Raw genomic sequence first — 16,957 nt, 5'->3', positions numbered from 1 at the left:
CAGGCCAGCACCCAAATCCTACGTGTCCTGCATGAAGCAGCGGGAGCAGACCCAGGCCAGCGACCGTCCCGTTTTCCTCTAAAATACACGCAATTCCTTGTAAACAGTGGGACGAGGTGGCTGGCCAGGAAGCCCCCGGTGGTGTCGGATGTGTGGCCGTGGCCCCCCTTCCCTGGGGAGAGGGCTCAGCTCCAGCTGCAGCTGCCTCCCCCCCCCCGCCTTCCACCGCTGGCTCCGCGGGAGGGGGCAGCTGGCAGGGCTCTCCCCCCTCATCCCGGGGCCGCAGAAACCAGAATTTAGTGACCTGGCGATGCAGCAAATAAATAAATGAATGGGGAGCTGGAGAGCTTTCTGGAGAGGGCTGCGGGCCGTGCTTCCCAGAGCGAAGGAGAGGAAAAGCGCTTCTGTAGGCGTCTGGCTGGCTGGGTTCCTGTCAGAATAATGATTTCAATGTTACCGTGATTTCACCGAGCAGCATGCTGGGGCACCTAGGGTCTTGGTAGGCAATTTTTTACCGTGGTGAATGTAAATAAGGCATTTATTCAAATTAACCCTCTATTATACAGAGAAAACATAAGCGGAGAGGAAGCACCGCCGCTTGAGTAGGGGATTGCCATGCATTTATGCAGCGGGGAGCAGGGCAGGTCCTGAGCATCACCCCGCCAGCACTGGTCGATATTTGCATTTTAAAATGGGGTTCAGGGATAATAATTCTGTCACTGACCTGGTTAGCAAGGCAGCTCTGCACCTGGGATTCCAGTCGAAAATGGGCAATAATGGTCATGCTCTCACGCAGGTCCCCAAAAGCACACTTTTTTGTGGATGCACACTGGGCGGGAACCAGTCTTCAACATTCTCAATTCTGAGGAAAAAAAGATGGTGTAAGAAAAACCAAGTTGAAATCCCAAGATATTTCTTTAACTAAAAGTGTTCTCCTAAGCAGCATTGTACTTATCCTAAAAGATTTCGTGTGAGAGACTATTTGCATTTTTTTTTATGCTCCAGTTGGTTTGTTTTCCAAAATGCAAAGTAATCCCAAGCCAGAGAACCAGGATGCTATTGTTTAAAGAGAATAAAAATGGAAAGTTTCGATCAATGAAAAATTCTTCCAGATTTTTCATGTCAAAAAAATGCATACAAACCCTCTTCTGTGGGGAAGTTTCATTTTCAACCAACTGGCATTTTTATAAAGATCCATTTCAAGTAGAGGTTTTCCATCTAGTCTGGTGAGTAGTACTACTTTGTACCTGGGGACCACCAAACCTCTGTTGGGCTCTCCTCTGATGCCCAGGGACCTGAGGTCAGGTAGGAGGCTCTTTTTGGGCTTGATGAGTTTCTACCAGTTCCTTGATACCTTGATACTTTAGTGCAATGGCAAAGCCTGCCTGAGTTTAAAATAAAGGTGGTTCCTGCCTTTGGTTAGGCCACTTTTTTTTTCTTTTTCTTTTTTTTTTTTTTAATTTTAAAAACATTTCCCCTTTATTTTCATGGTAAAAGGTATTTTCAATATTTTACAAGAAAATACTGAATGTCCTTATTAGCTTTAGGCCATAAATGCCACAAAACAGATTTAAAAACTGGAATAAGCCCAACATAAATGCTTACTATTGGTGAATATAAGGGCATACAAAACAGGGCAGTAAAGTCACTATACAATATCAGGAAAACCATTAAAAAAATCTGGAAAAGCATCAAGATGGCTGGCCTCTTTGTAGTTTCAGCACAAAAAAATTGAGCCTTATTTCTAAATATTTTCCCTAGTGGGAAATAACAGCTTGAAAATAATCCCAGATGTATTCATTTGTGTAACATTTTTCTGCTTGCAACATATAGGCATGGAAAAATTATTGAAGGTTTCAATTCTGGACTTGTATTTTAAAAATGTCAAGCTTTTGAAAAACAGCATCATTTTTCCTTAAAAGCTATTCATTTACCTGGAATGTTGGCCAGCAGGCGTACATTATGGACTTGGTTTAGTTAAGATTGAAAAATTGCCCAAAGGCAAAAGAGAAGTAGGCAATTTTTGTGGCTCAGACTATATACCAACACAAAATACAACTGAGTTGATTTTTGCACTGGCATATAAAAGCATTTTGCAAATATGGGATCTTAAAAAGTGATCAAAAGCTATCTGAAGTTTTTAAAAAGCTCAAGGGCTGTTTTTTTTTTCCTGTTGTCTTCTTCACAACCAAAATCTGTATCCTGAGGTACAAACAGCTAGAAAGCTCTTATTAAATGGCTACTGAAAACAATAAAAATAAAAGCAACCCAAGCCCATAAGTAATAATTTCCAAAGACGAGCAGATGAAAGTATGTTTCTGTTCGCTCTACAAAACAAGTTGTTTACTAAAATGTTCTCATTTTGAGGCAGATATTAAAAAAACCCAACACACACACTCAAAGCTTCCAGAACTTGTCTTGCTAAAGGAATCAGAGTTTTCATTTGTATCACACAATCTAGACCATCACCTTGAAAAGCTACTTGTCTGGATAGTATTTACAGCCCAGTATTGTCTGTGACATGCAGTAAGTGATGTTATCATGATATAGGTGGCTACAAATAATTTTAACAAGTTGGACTTACCAGGGTTGCTTTTTTTTTCCCCTCTATGTATACGAAATATCTTTCTTTTTTTTACAGGGAGAGTCTTAAATAAAGAGAAATAAAAGTCAGTGGAAACTCAGGGAATTAATGGAATTAAATCCTTTTTGCTTTAGAGCCAAAGTTGTGGGAACAGGTATAGTGGTCAAACCAGTGCACATCAAGTTGGATATTAGGAAAATTTTTTACACTGGAAGGGTTATTAAGCATTGGAATGGGCTGCCCAGGGAAGTGGTTGAGGCACCATCCCTGGAGGTATTTAAAAGACAGATAGACAGAGTGCTTAGAGATATGCTTTAGTGGTGGTTTTGGCAGTGTTAGGTTCATGGTTGGGCTAGATAATCTGAAAGGTCCCTTCCAACCCAGGGAATTCTAGGATTTGATAGGGCTGAAGAAAAGGCCTGTACTCTGAAAGGAGGAGCCAAGCTTGTGTTCAACCAGCAGGCTCCAAGACCAGGGAGACTATTGCTGTATCAGTGCAAAGCTCTATGTAAGTTGAGTAAGTGAACAAGGAGTCCAGTGCAATACATGCACAGTTGTAAGGAGCATGGTGACCCAAGGGCCATACTGCCTTGTTCCCACAGGAATCCTTGCCAGAACTTCTCTCATTTTCTGTTTGAGAAGAATCAAGCCTTTAGAGGGTACCATAGAGGTTACCCTTCAGAAAACATAGCCACTGCATGGCTGGCAATATCCAGCTGGCTGGTTATAACACGAAAGGTGGTCCTGTTCCTTCTGAGGTGCAGATTGATGCTACATGTGCTGTCTTCCTCAAATACAGAAGATTAGGAAGAGCTTCAGACACAACCTGAGCTCAGTGAGAATGACTCAGAGAGGTCCTGGGCTTGTGGTACAACATGTCAGCTTTGCCCTCATGGAGCAAATGTTCACCTTCGGGTCACACGTGATACTGGGACGTGGTCCGTGTGCTGGGTGAGCGGTGGTGGGAAGGGCCATAAGTGGTATATTCTCTCTTTTCTTCACTAGATTCAATAACTCCCTAATGACAGCAAAATTTATTCGTTGGATACTGCCTCATTGTCCTACTGGCAATAAACAGTGGCTCACCCATACCTCTCCTCCCCAGCATGCTTCAAGGAGTATTTGAGATAGTCAGACAAAGCAGGAAGAGGGAATTCAGGGACAGAACTTCTATACCCGTAATACCGAATCTGGATTAAATGAGAAAGGAAGGACTTCTGACATTTCTTCTAAACAATTTTCCTCTTCCTTAACAGAACTACAGTCCTCTCTCTCTTAAGAAGACAACATGAAGAAAACATGGTGATGTTTCTGTGCTACTGAGCATAGTCAGAGAAGAAAAAAAAACACTGAAAAAGTGTAAAAGTGTAGTCAACAAGATCTTAAAGTACAGCTGGTGAAGCTGGCAGAGAAGTCCGTGATGCCCAGGGGAGCAGTCAGGCCAAAAACCCGAGATCTATAAAAATGCTAGGTGCCCACAGCTCCCAGCTGCAGGTAATTAGCATATCTGAAAAGTCAGATCAATAAATATCTCATTGCAAATTAAAGAGAATTCGTGTAGACATCACTGTTGTCCCCCTGCAGAGCAGTTGCAGATGTCTTGGCAGATCAGGGAAATCAGATACGTGGCCTCTGGTTATATTCGAAGTATAACTTGTTTTACTTACACATATGAGTAAGTCCTGGAGCAGAGATAATCAAACAGCATGCAAGCAATTCCCTTGTTCAGGAATCTCAGCTCATCACTAAAATTGGGATTACAAGCAACAATTGCACCTGAAGAACAGATTTTAATAGGAGATCAAGGCAAGTAGCAAACTTGCCTTGTGATAACACAGCTCCCTTCACGCGCAACTGTCTATAACGCGAATGAGAGAAATAAGTGTATCTTCCCATGAATGGATATTTACTTGCATGCTGAAATAAAACAAAAAAAATTTTAAAAAAAGAGTCTGGGAGGTTGAAATGGCACCACCTGGTGACACCTGCCACACGGTATGAATGGTTGCACATTAGTACTCGTATTGTATTATTACTCATGCACATTAGTACTTTGTTGTTTGAAGTTTTGTTGAGTAGCTTAGTGTGTGACGTAAAGGCCTTCAGCAGGCAAATCTGAATTAGCCACTGCTTTTTTTCAATCCATTGCTCTAATTTGCTCTAAAGACAATTCTGGACAAGCCTGTGGATTCAGATACTTCATTCAGAAATTACCAGAGTAAATCAAGTTATATATAAGACTCACCTCACTCTAATTTATAGTTCAGCTCAGACCATTGAACTTGCAAGTAAAATTTATGGGGGAAGAGCAATAAATTAAATTGGGTAGAAACATAATTTTAGTCCTCCAGTTACTTGTACAGTTCGATTTAACACATAAAAAATGGAGTATAATACTAACTTGTTAATAAAATCTGCACAGCGCTGACATGTAAAAACAGTTTTATAATTGGTTGGTCCACTCTGTTAGCCTTGTTGACAACACTAAATTTTCAAAACCCTACATTAGTAACATTGAGCTAACATTATAAATGCAGAAAGCTCATAAATGCATACAACAGAAATTCATTTGGCCTTTGATTTTTTTGGGGGTGTCTTTAAAGTGAAAACTGTAAAATTACCACATAATAAAAGCCAGTGCACTGAACACTAATTGCCCATTTATAAAAAGCTCTTTTCCTCCAATCACGTAGGTGTGAGGCATAAACTTCTTGGGTTTTACGGAGCTGCGAGTTATACTTTCAGCTCTGCCTCTCTCTGTTGCATTTCATCTTAAGCTTATAAAAGACGAGCTGGATTTTATTAATCGGCATCAGCGTCCACTGGACGTTAAATCTACGAAGATCCCTACAGGGTTTTAATTGTGTCTGAATTGCCAACAATAATTGGGCCTGTGACTAAGCCCCGGCGAGCAGCCCACCCTCGCTGCCGGGCACAACTGCTCCCTCCAACACCGGCCACGATAGCCCACTTTGTCAGCCGCCCGAAGGGAAGTTGTCAAGTCTGGGACCCTGCTGCTTTATTCCTATAACTATGTTTTAGAAACACCTCACAAGTGGAATTGTGGTTGCCTCATCCAGAAAATGTGGAAAGGATTAATGTGGCATGTAAAACAAATCACTCCTGAGCTCAGCTGAGAAAGTGGGTATTAAAAGCACTCCAGTCAAAAGAGCTTTAGTGAAAGGGTCATGGTGATATACAGTCAGCACATGTTGGGCTGGTAAAGCTGCAGGGTGTTTGGAAATGGTAATGGTCCATGGGTGTAAATTCTTTCAAGACCTCTTAAAGGCACATGTGTTTCTTGAGCATGTTCTCCAAACAAGGACCTGTTATAGGTTAGATTCACTGGAGCTTTTAAACTTTATTGATTGGTTTGTGGTATTCCAGGTTCGCTTACTGGTTGTTTTCTGGTTTTTTTAATGCTGTTGATAAACACAGGAAAAGATCCTGGTTTAATCTAAATCTTATAAATCTATAAACTACATGGTATGTAGCTTTATTGTAACATATTTCAGAATGTGTTGTTTCTTTTCTTTATGCCAGTAATCACTGGCTTCACAAGAGTTAAGGGTCTATCAACATTTCTTTTATGAACGCAGGTTGGTTAAAGCCCATTTAGTTTTGAGGTACAAAAGTCAGACCCTTAACTTTGACATAACATTTTGTGTGCCTTTATATATGTTTGTAACAGTTGTAACGTAATATTTCCTAAAGTTATTAAAAAGATGGCTCATGGCAGCTTTTCTTGTAAAGCTGGGAAGACTTGCAGTGCTTAGCGAAAGCTTTATTTTACAAGTTGCACTATTCCTCGTTCATTTTTTTCATTAGGATTTTCACTGTGATTTAGCGTAAAGAGTAAAAATGTGATAACATAACATGTACCACGTATCCCTTTTCTACCCAAAGAGTCTCCACTAGAAGACAGAAATATCCAGGAAGGGGTTTTTGAGCAATGACCCTCCTTGACTTCCGTTAGGAACGTGAGGGTTCAGTAATTTTGTAAATTAGGCCTTCTGTACAGGGATTGCTTCACTTCCACTTGAAATGGAGCCATTTCTGAGAAGCATGTGTCAGGTGTTGAGCAGAACACAGCCACATCTTTATACAGACTGAGTGGCTGAGAAGTGGAACTGCGAAACAAAGAAACCCTCATGTATCTAGGTGCTACAGTGCTCGCCCTGATCTAATTAAAATCACTAATAATCACTTCCAACCCACGCCATTCGGTTAAGAACACATCCCTGCAGCAAGTGGATTCAATTCTAAGGAAGCCTATCACAGTCGTGGCCCAAAAGCAAATGTTTTAGGATTTGCCCAGCAGAAATGCTGCTTTGGTTAAGTACACTAGAGATTACGATTTAGCCTTATTTCTGAATGTATTTGTTTTTACACAAGGCTGCTGTTAATTATTTGATGTGGTCATTTAACCTGCGTTCACTATAACAGACTTAAGTAGAGCAGAATCACAGATTGGAGTTACACGATGCAGTAGGTGAAAGCATTTGTTCTGAATAATTATATTTGATGGAAATTATATTTAAAAATACTGAAGAGTTGTTTTCTTGCAAACCCACAGGACTGTTTTGAACAGGGATCATGGTTAAATGATCAAAACCCTACTTAGTCAAGTTAAATCAAATAAATAAAATAATATGTGACCTTGGAAAGGTTTGGGTTCTATGTAGGTTCTGGTTCAGTGCCACTGACTTTGGCTCCAGCTACAACCATGACTACAAATATTTTTTCACAGGCTTCAGCAATGACACCATTTGTTACTTTTGCTTAGTACAGCCCTGGTGAAAGTCAAGATCAATCGTTCTCCTGCAACATTTCCACCATGCAATGAAGTTCCAGCCATAAAGCAAAGGGACACACGGTAGATATGATGTCACTGTCTGGCATCTTTATGGAAATCAGAAAGCTTTGGCAATGCTGAACTTCAAAATTAAGTTTCCTGTCCTCTTCCCCTTCAGGAAGGTGAAATGTGATGTGCCTGTAACCTATCTTGAAACAGATGTCCTGTAGCTACTTAGGTAAACAGTTGAGGTAACTGGCCAAGACACATTTCAATGTTTTGTGAAGAGACACACAGTCTAAAAAGACCAAGGGAAAAAAAACCCCAAGGTTAATAGCAGACGTGGGTTGTTGTAATGTCATTGTTCCACACTGCAATAATGTGCAGGAAACTGGACAACCCTGTAATCTGTAAACCAAATTATTGGTGTTCTGCCCAAACATTTTAAAACCCAAACACCTGCAAGGAGCAGCCAAATACCCTGAACAGAAGACTAGTCCTTCTAGGCTTTTTTACCTTAAAAAAAAAAATAATTAAATTTTAGGCTTAGGATATGTTTTTCTTTAAGCTTGCCATGAGGAAAGGCATTTTTTTTTCCCAAGAGTATGCAGTTGCTTTGCTGAACTAAGTAAAAGGTTCCTGTACCCAGGAAAAAAAGACATCGCTTACCTTTTGTTTCAACTCTTGTAACAGAATCCATTCATATTAAAACCTCAAACCATCTTTTTTGCTGAAACACTGGGGTTGTTTTAAATTGAAGTCTTAATGGTACCAACTTTTGATGTTAAATTCCTAATTGAGAGCACTGGTCTCAAGTTTTGCTTCATTTTGAGAAGATTCTGCTGTGTCTCAGAACAAAACCTGTAGATTCAAATTAAAGGATGTTCATCAACAGGTTCATCATCAACTCTGCAAGACCAGACAAAGCTGGAAAATAAGGTAGGAGAAAAAGGAGAGTATTGCAGAAGCTCTTCTTTTGTTGTTTACTTTTTTTTCAGTTAGCAAGGCTATAATAGTTTGATTTTATTTTTGTATAAATCATTGAAAACCCCAACGTTCCTGTTAGAAGACAATCCTGAAAGTATCCACTGAAGTAATATAAATATCAAGTAGATTTAACAGGATGCCAGTGGTTTATATCCTGAAGGTGATCTCTTTCTTATCCAGAGCCAAATTTTAACTGTGTTATGTCAGTAACCTGAAGGCCTTCAGGTAGCTGATATTCATCTGACATTTCACTAAGAGTTCATTTCGACAGAAGAGGAGCCCAAGATAGGGAGCTAATGAGCTCTCCGTGCAGCTCATTACTCAGCTGTTCCACTTCTGACCCAGCACTCTCAGACCCCAAAAACTGGTTTAGTGCAGTAAGAGAAAGGTCTAAAGCACCAAGATGCCCCTAAAATTATCCATCCTCCTACTCTTATGTGGAATTGCCTCAAACACTGGTAAGAACTTGGGCCTTGCTGTGCTAGGAGATGTGTAAACATTAAGAAAACAAATATTGCTTGCTTTGAAGAGAAGAAAAAATTAAGAATCTTCTGATAATAGCAGTCAGTGAGCTTATACCCTCCTAAACAGAAAATTGGGTAAGAACTAAAAAAAAATTCAGAAACCCCACAGGATCTAATTCCCTCTCAAGTTAGGAAGTAACTGGGACTTGTTTGATCTGTACCTAGTGAGCTTCATCCAGCTTGTTCAACAAGGCTTTGACGTGGACAGACCAAGAGTCAAGATTGACTTTTTGGTAGGCCTAATTAAATCATTTACATTTGGAAGTCATATATTTAAAAAAGAGAAAGATCTACTTAGCGCATAATTTCTCCAAAAATTATCAAAATACCATGTTTCAGTAAGGCTTGGTGCTTTGTTTTAAACAGATTCTAAACAAATGTCTAAATATTCTTCACATTCCATTTTTTTAAATTTTAAATTTAATATTTTTGACTATTTCTTCTTCCTTCTGTTAAATTTTTCCCAGTTAATAGAGGAAGAAAAAGGCAAACCTGGGGAAGCCTTCATCCAAAACTGAAAAATACCCTGTATTCAGGAAACAGCCCACTTTTTTTTCCCTCATGAAGTTGAACAAAACCTTTTGTTTCTTGGAAAACATGAAAAAAAACAGGCCAAGATAAATTCATATCATCACACAAGCAGCAAAATGCATGAGCTGGCTCACATTTTTCATTGCTGATGCAAGACTGTCCATGTGTCAGCCGTTTCATGGAGGGCATGGACACCACCTAGGAAGACCATCTAAGCCAAAAGAGGAGAAAGGGAAATGAGAGAGAGTCAAATGTGCACTTCCTTCTCTCTGATTTTGCTCATAAGCTGCTGCCAGTGCTCACTTTCCAACTGGTTTTTCTACGTGATCTGTTCCACACTTTCCATGCATTTGCCACATTTTCCCCACAAAACCTCTCTGCATTTCTGCATAAAGTGCTACAGAAGGGACCATGAGCACACATCGCTTTCAAAAGAGTCTGATAATGTATGTGCATACATCTGTGCACCCCCATGTGTTGAAAACGTTTATCAGAGTCTTCCTGGGGCACTACTGCTTTAATTTTCACAAGTGCCATATACCAACCCCAGGCATAGTATCAAAATTAAGTGCTCGCAATTGAATTACTGTGTATTCTGCTATTCATACTTTAAATACATCAATACTGAAGCAAACTCAGAATGCCATTTTCTACCTCCTGTAGCTATGGAATTTGCCATCTTAAGAAACAAAAACCTAGTTAAGACTATGAACAGACTCACCAGTTCCATCTACTAAACAAAAGAGAGCAGATACAGTAGGCAAGTGCCCCTAACTAACATCTTTAAAGGGCAATTTTCAGGCAAACAAAAGGAAGCACTTTTCATTACAATGCACAATTAAATCATGGAACTCATTACCACAGGATGCTGCAGAAGCCAAAAGTATAACAGGGTTCAAAAGGAGATTAGACTAATTCATGAAGGATATGTCTATCAATGGCTGTTAAGCACGGTGATCCGGATGCACCTCTGGCGAAGGAAGTCCCTAACCCACTGACTACTGGAAGGTGGGAGGGAGGCCATGGAAGGACTTTCAGCATAGTTTTCATATTCATATGTAGAAAAAAATTATTTTAATCGAGCAACTTAGAGAATTGTTTTGTTCTCAGACTTATAGTTTTATTCCTACTTGAGTCCTTAAATTTTTGCAATTCTTTTTTTTTTTTAGGGCTCCTTTTTCAGCAACTTGAAGGTTATATTAGTCCTTTAGAGACAAAGCAGTAACGTCTTTTAACAGATTTACTTGATGTTATTCATCCAACTTGTAGAAGTCTCTCTACCTTTGTAAAGCTGCAACATCAGTTCCCAGAAACCTGGGAAATATAACTGAAATAAAATGTGATATGTGCACACCTGTATAGCAGATGACTACGTTAAAAGTGATTAAACAGCCTTTCTTTGGGTTTCTTTTAATTTGAACCTTACTCCCTTATACTTCTACCACGAAAATGTTAGAGCCAGGACCCCTCTGTGCAAACCAATTTACTGAAGCTGAGGATGCAGCCCTTGATTTTACAAACTGAGGACAGATAATTGTTAAACCTCAAAGAACACGTGTCATTGCAAAGCTCTTCCAGTAACACTTCTCTTCCCGTCACCTTCCATTCAAAGTGTGTTTGTGTCATTTATATGGCAATTATGTTCTAATGCAAGATACGTTTGGGAGTGTAAATATCAAGATTAAATCTACCTTGAAAACTCAGGCTGAATCAGGTTTATAGCCTAGAGGCAAGTTGTGAATCCCATAAAGCATTGTTCAAGGGACCTGGTTAGTGTTCTGTACACCTGCTTAATGTTTTTTTTTTTTTCATAGTCACAAATGTCAAACTGCTCAGTAACGCATTGGGGTTTGAATGACAGCCATGCACTTGAGCACCAGTTATGTTTTTTCACTACCAAATTGGACTATAAATGATGAAAAAGAGGTCAGAAAGGAAGTATGGAAGCATACAAATTTGAAAGGGGAAACTGCTAATAGTCATAAACCGTGTGCAATCAAAGGACTGGCAAGTCATTGTGAATTACCTGCTCCATGAATTACTGATCTAACTGCATTATGATATGGAATTTTCTAACTCCTTTCATCTGTGGTGCAATGGCTTCTAACAGCTCCCAGATCAAAAGCAAGACTGCCAGCGAAACCAGGGATAAAAACCCCCACAACGCTGACTTTCATTAGGAGCACTTATTTGTTAAACTTTTCTTAATATGCAGGCTTCATTATTTATTGATTCCCTGATTGGATGTACTGTAAGTGTGCCACCTACCAAATTTGAGGAAATAGCACAGAAATGATCAGCAGGGTGACACCTCGGTGCAAGTCAAAACTTGTAAGCATGTGCACATAAACACTCGGAGCTTGTGCCTTTCTCCACAGGTGGTAAAACGCAGAACAAACATTGGGTTTATATGGCCTCCCTATTTATTTCTTTTTTTTAATCCAAATCACCCAAAATACTTTACAAACAATTAATTACGTGTTAGTAGTTTTACTGACCATATAAAGTTAATGAGACAATTAGCTAGCACATGCCAATAGCACCAACACGAAGACACAGCCTAAGGCATATATGAGCGATGATGAGACGATGGATTTCTACAGGTGGCTGTCACACGTGCCCCAAAACAGAATCCTAAACTCAAGTTATGACCATGACAACAAAGCTCAAGCCAGCAGACATATTAGCCAAAATGTACAAATAGTTCTTTCAGCTATTTCTAAGAATTTAGAAATTCTTATGGTGTGTATTGCAATGTTTAAGAGACATTTCTAATTAAACTTTTTTTTTTTCTTTTAATCTGTTTTCCTAGACTGGATGAGAAAAAATGAGGTTAGTTGCTCACCTGAGCAATTTTGAAAAAATAAAAAAGTAATAAATTACATATGTATAAATATATGTACCCATTTTGACAGATATCTGTTTTGTTTGATGTGTTTCCACTGGGACAACTGAGTTCACCCAGAGATGAAATTGTGAGTTTGTTTCATCACGATGACAGCCTGCACAGCGAATATGCCCTTTTTCATGCTTATCTTCAGGCACTGACAGCTGCATCACTATTTCAGTGTGAATGTACTGGGTACTTTCCACATAAGACGATATTTGTAAATATCTGATGCACAAGCAAAGAGAAAGACAGGACTGACAGTATCACCTCGCTGGTAAATCAGCCTAGAAAATAGAATTTTTCATCTGGGGAAATAAGTTATTGTATTTTTTCCTGAAGAATTCATATTTTTGGAAAGGAAAGAAAGCTTCCAAAGAAATGCTACTGCCCCCCACTTCATGTTTCCCTCCCCCCAGCCACCCCACTCCCGAGGCAGGGGCCTGGTGGGGGTGTCAGGAAGCTGGAGGAGCAGCTGCCTGGGGAGTGAGGAGCCAGGGGAGCCCAGGCTGGCACGAAACCAGGAGCACAGGCTTCCTGGACAGCCTGCCTGTCTGCTTTCCATTGAAACTTTCAATGGAATCAACATGTTCCTGTGAAATGTTTCAATTCTGTAAAATCAGCATTTTCCAACAGAGAAGTGTTCCACTGGAAAATTTGCAACCAGCTCTAATAATCAGGGCATCTTTAACATCTCACACAGAGGTGGAGCTGAAGGACATTAAGTTTCCATCTGAGAGACCGTGAGCCAAATGTTCTCCTTGCCCAAGTCCTAGGCTGCTGCCATGGTCACTTGAGCTGGCTGTGACAGCGGGTGGTGGTTCTCCCATGAGCATCACCACAGGACAGCATATTCTTATATTCTAATTCCATTGTTACAGCTTGACCAAAAAGGTCAAACAGCAGACACCATACTTTATGTGGCCAAACATTGCCATAGCAAATACAATTTGTGAAAGACTTGGGAAAAAACAGTATTTTTTGAAGTCTGGAAGAAAGTTTAACAGTTTTAAACTATCATAGGAACCACAAGGAACCATTCTCAGCTCCAGTCATGCCCAGGGTTGGTGTGTTACGCACATATGTATATTGGAGCATTTGAGCTTAAATCAATTTATTGATTTCATTCAAAAAAAGATTCCATTCAAGCAAAATTTTAGGAGAAGAGCAACAAGGATGTCCAGCAAAACACAGAAGATGAATAGTTCCTGACACCCGTCAGTCAAACCACTGGTTAGAAACTTCTATTGATGATCACACCTCTCTATGTAACCTACCTCGTTTTCAGTGAGAGATTTTGGGAGCTTGTTCTATTAAGATAAGTTACAAGTTAACAGGACAAAGGTTTACAAATATAAGATAAATCACAGTAAACAATTATTCACCCAAGATTTTAAAGAAGTAAATCAGATCACAGGAAACTGAGCATAATGGGCCCAAATATGTTTCTTTACTGCAAGAAATAGATAAGAAAAAGCTAAATTATATCTTTCTGTAGCTGGTGTTGGAACTCAAAAAGAGAATGCAGAAATTATTGTTAGCAAGTGTAAAACAATCAAAGTGCATGATGGCAATCAGGTCAAACCAGCTCTTTAAATTCTATTTTACAGCTCATTTTTAAGGATTGGGTTTCAAACTACCAATGTCCTTCAATTTCAGTTTTGTGCAGCTGTAATATTTAGGAGTAAGAGTCATCTCGCAACAAGTCATGCAATAGACCCGATCTTCTAGGGTGCAATTGCTCCTAATCTAAAATCAGCCAAAAAAGTCTCAGCAAGAATGTGCCGATCACACTATTTTAACCATAAAAGGAGGTTATGGTGACAAGTTTGGGGTAAACATCTACACTATAGATGATTTAAGCTAGCTGAGATGAAACCAACCCAACTTTCTTTTAAGGTAACTTTTCATGGAATAAATTCCTGGTAAAACTTAGGTTGTAGATGACTAGTCTTTATATTGATTTTAAGGTTTGCAAGAGCAAGTTTTAATAAACAGCATAGTGACATCTGTGCTTGAAGATCTTGTCATGATAGAGGAATTTTTAAACAGACCAGACTCTGAGGCTCAGTAAATATTTTACTAAGGGACCTCAAATTTAGGGTTTAAGTATTAGAAGTCTCACTCATGTCAACCCTTATGGGAGCAAGGCAAATGAAAAAAAGAAAATTAAAAAGCATGAAGGGAAAGGGAGAGATAGATATACCAAAAAAAAAAGGCCACCTCCAAACAAAACAAGAAAAGAAGCCAAAAAAACAGAATATAAAGAGAAAAAGAAACAATCTACAGAATCACTAATCTTTTTTTGTGTCTTAGAAAAACATGTATAAACCACAGCAGATAAGCTTCCCAGCATTACGGGGCGGGGGGGGCCCTGAAACAAAACTCCAGATTTTGAGAGCTCAGCAGCTGGGGAGGCTGAAGGTGGGGCTGTGCTTTGTGTCTGTCCCAGCCCTCGCTGCGGGGCTGTGTTGAGCTCCCCGACTCAAAGGCTCCCCCGGGCCACAGCAGGGGCACCTCCAACCCAGCACCAGCTTTGCCAAGAGCTCCTCAACCTGGAGACACACAGTCACTTACATGTTGGAAGCCATATATCACAAAACACATCCAACATACAGAGTTATTTGCCCTCCTGCACATTTTGCGGGTTTAAATTATTTAAAATTTCATTAAATTATACGTGCTTTTCCAAATTTCCCAGCTGACGCCTCTCAGCTAACCTCACCCCCAACACAAAGTATGGGGTTTTTTTATATATAAAGACAGAAAAATGTAGCAGCATTGCTCTCCCTTTGGTGAAAGAGAGCAACACCACATGCAGGCAGCTGGGAATACTGATGGCCACTGCTGTCCCTTCCACACAATAAGAGAGGTTATGGGTTCAAAAGGCTTACATTTTGGCAAGTATTCCAGTGCCAGCCCTAGGACATGTGAATATACATGTACAGTCATAAATACTTGCCTCTATGTACATATTCATACATACATATATGTGTGTACATCATGTAGGGTGTGAGGAGCTTGGGAAAGATCCCAGGGCACATATACTCGAATTACACGCGTGTTTGTGTATATATGGGAGAGTGGGTGAGCACAGCTGTGCACATGTGCTCCTCATGTGCCCCCGGAATGCCTTGTATTCCTGCTATTTTGGCTTGGTTACCTCCGTGCCTGAGTCTACAATAACGCATGTCACCCTTGTGGGTAACATTTTGTTATAAATCTAAGCATGCAAATATTTGTGTCAAAGCTGTCTACGCGTGCAACCAGTTGAGAAGCTGAAATGCCTTCAAGTTATGTAGCAACTGTTTTCATTTTCTCTCAAATGGTGTTTCTGTTATTTTCTAACCTCTGCCTTTTTTTATTGTCTTTATTCTGCTCTAAAGCTTGACTGCCTTTCTCTTCTTTGCCTAACTTCTGGGCAGCGAGAAGAATGTGTAGGAGCCATCTCCAACTTTTAATACAAAGAGAGCTAAAATTACAGTTCTATATCAAAACAGTCCCTTGCAGAGCTGCTCAGTGTTTCTTTTGTCTACACAAACCCTCTCAGAGAAGCCATAATGCAGCCCCAAGAAGCTACCAGTGTTCCTGTAATAAGCACTTTCCTTCTAATGTGGCAAGGGCTTTGAAATGTAAGTTATAAATGTGACAGAAGGACTGAATTCAAGTTTGTCCTATAGTTATAGATGCAGTATGGCTGATGGGAGACTATGGACAGGCTGGAGAGATGGTGGTTGACTGAACTCCTTCCTGGCCACCTTCACTACAAAGTACTTCCAGGAGCATTCTAGGAGCATATTTTCAGAAGTCCTGAGATCACCCCAGGCAGCTCCCACTGGTTTTTTTCTTTCAAACAAAAATATGAGTCAACATACAATGCTACTTAAGTGTAGGAATCCTAAAAAAGAGATACAAGAAAAGGAGGTTTCTGCTAAGCATCTATCTACACAAAGCAACAACTGGATTCAAGGAAAATAAATACGAAATTGGCAGGACTCATTTTGAGTCCACCTGTCTAAGGATGACTTCAACTGTAAACACTTTGGGGAACTCGGTTACCACCCACAGTGAAGAGGGCTGAAGGAACCAAGATTAGATCATCCAAACAGTCCTGACTCTGACCTCCCCCTGTCCTAGCACTCCTCTTGCTTATTCTGTATAAACCCACTGGCCAGTTTTTCTGGAGACAGTGGCCCAAAAGGGCATGTGATCATGGCCTTCTCAGCTTAACTCTATATATTCAGAACACAAAGGAATAATAACAATAATAACAACAATATTTATAATAATAATCAGTTTTTCTTAACAAAGATCAATAGCATTCAGTTACCCGAATGTTCATTTCAGCCTTTTTTCTGCAAGTTAAGGGAGCTTGTGCAGAATAGATAAGCATTGAAGGCAGAATTCTCATCTTCATCTTGCTGCCGTAAATTTGAAGTCCATATACCTTCAAAGAATTAAACCAAGTTTAGGGTTTCTAAAATGAGGTACAAATTTGTCCCATACCGTGTACAGTAACAGACTTTTTTAACTAACTGACATTAAGAGGACCCAGAGCAAATACACAAAAATAAGTAGAGCATGGCCCCTATGTGAACATCAATAGGTAAAGAAAGGGTCTTCTGTGAGCCTATAGGAAGGGATAAGCA

Source organism: Calidris pugnax, unplaced genomic scaffold (assembly GCF_001431845.1).
Source record: "Calidris pugnax isolate Ruff unplaced genomic scaffold, ASM143184v1 scaffold11, whole genome shotgun sequence".
NCBI classification, from domain to species: domain Eukaryota; kingdom Metazoa; phylum Chordata; class Aves; order Charadriiformes; family Scolopacidae; genus Calidris; species Calidris pugnax.
This window is presented reverse-complemented; position numbering follows the sequence as displayed.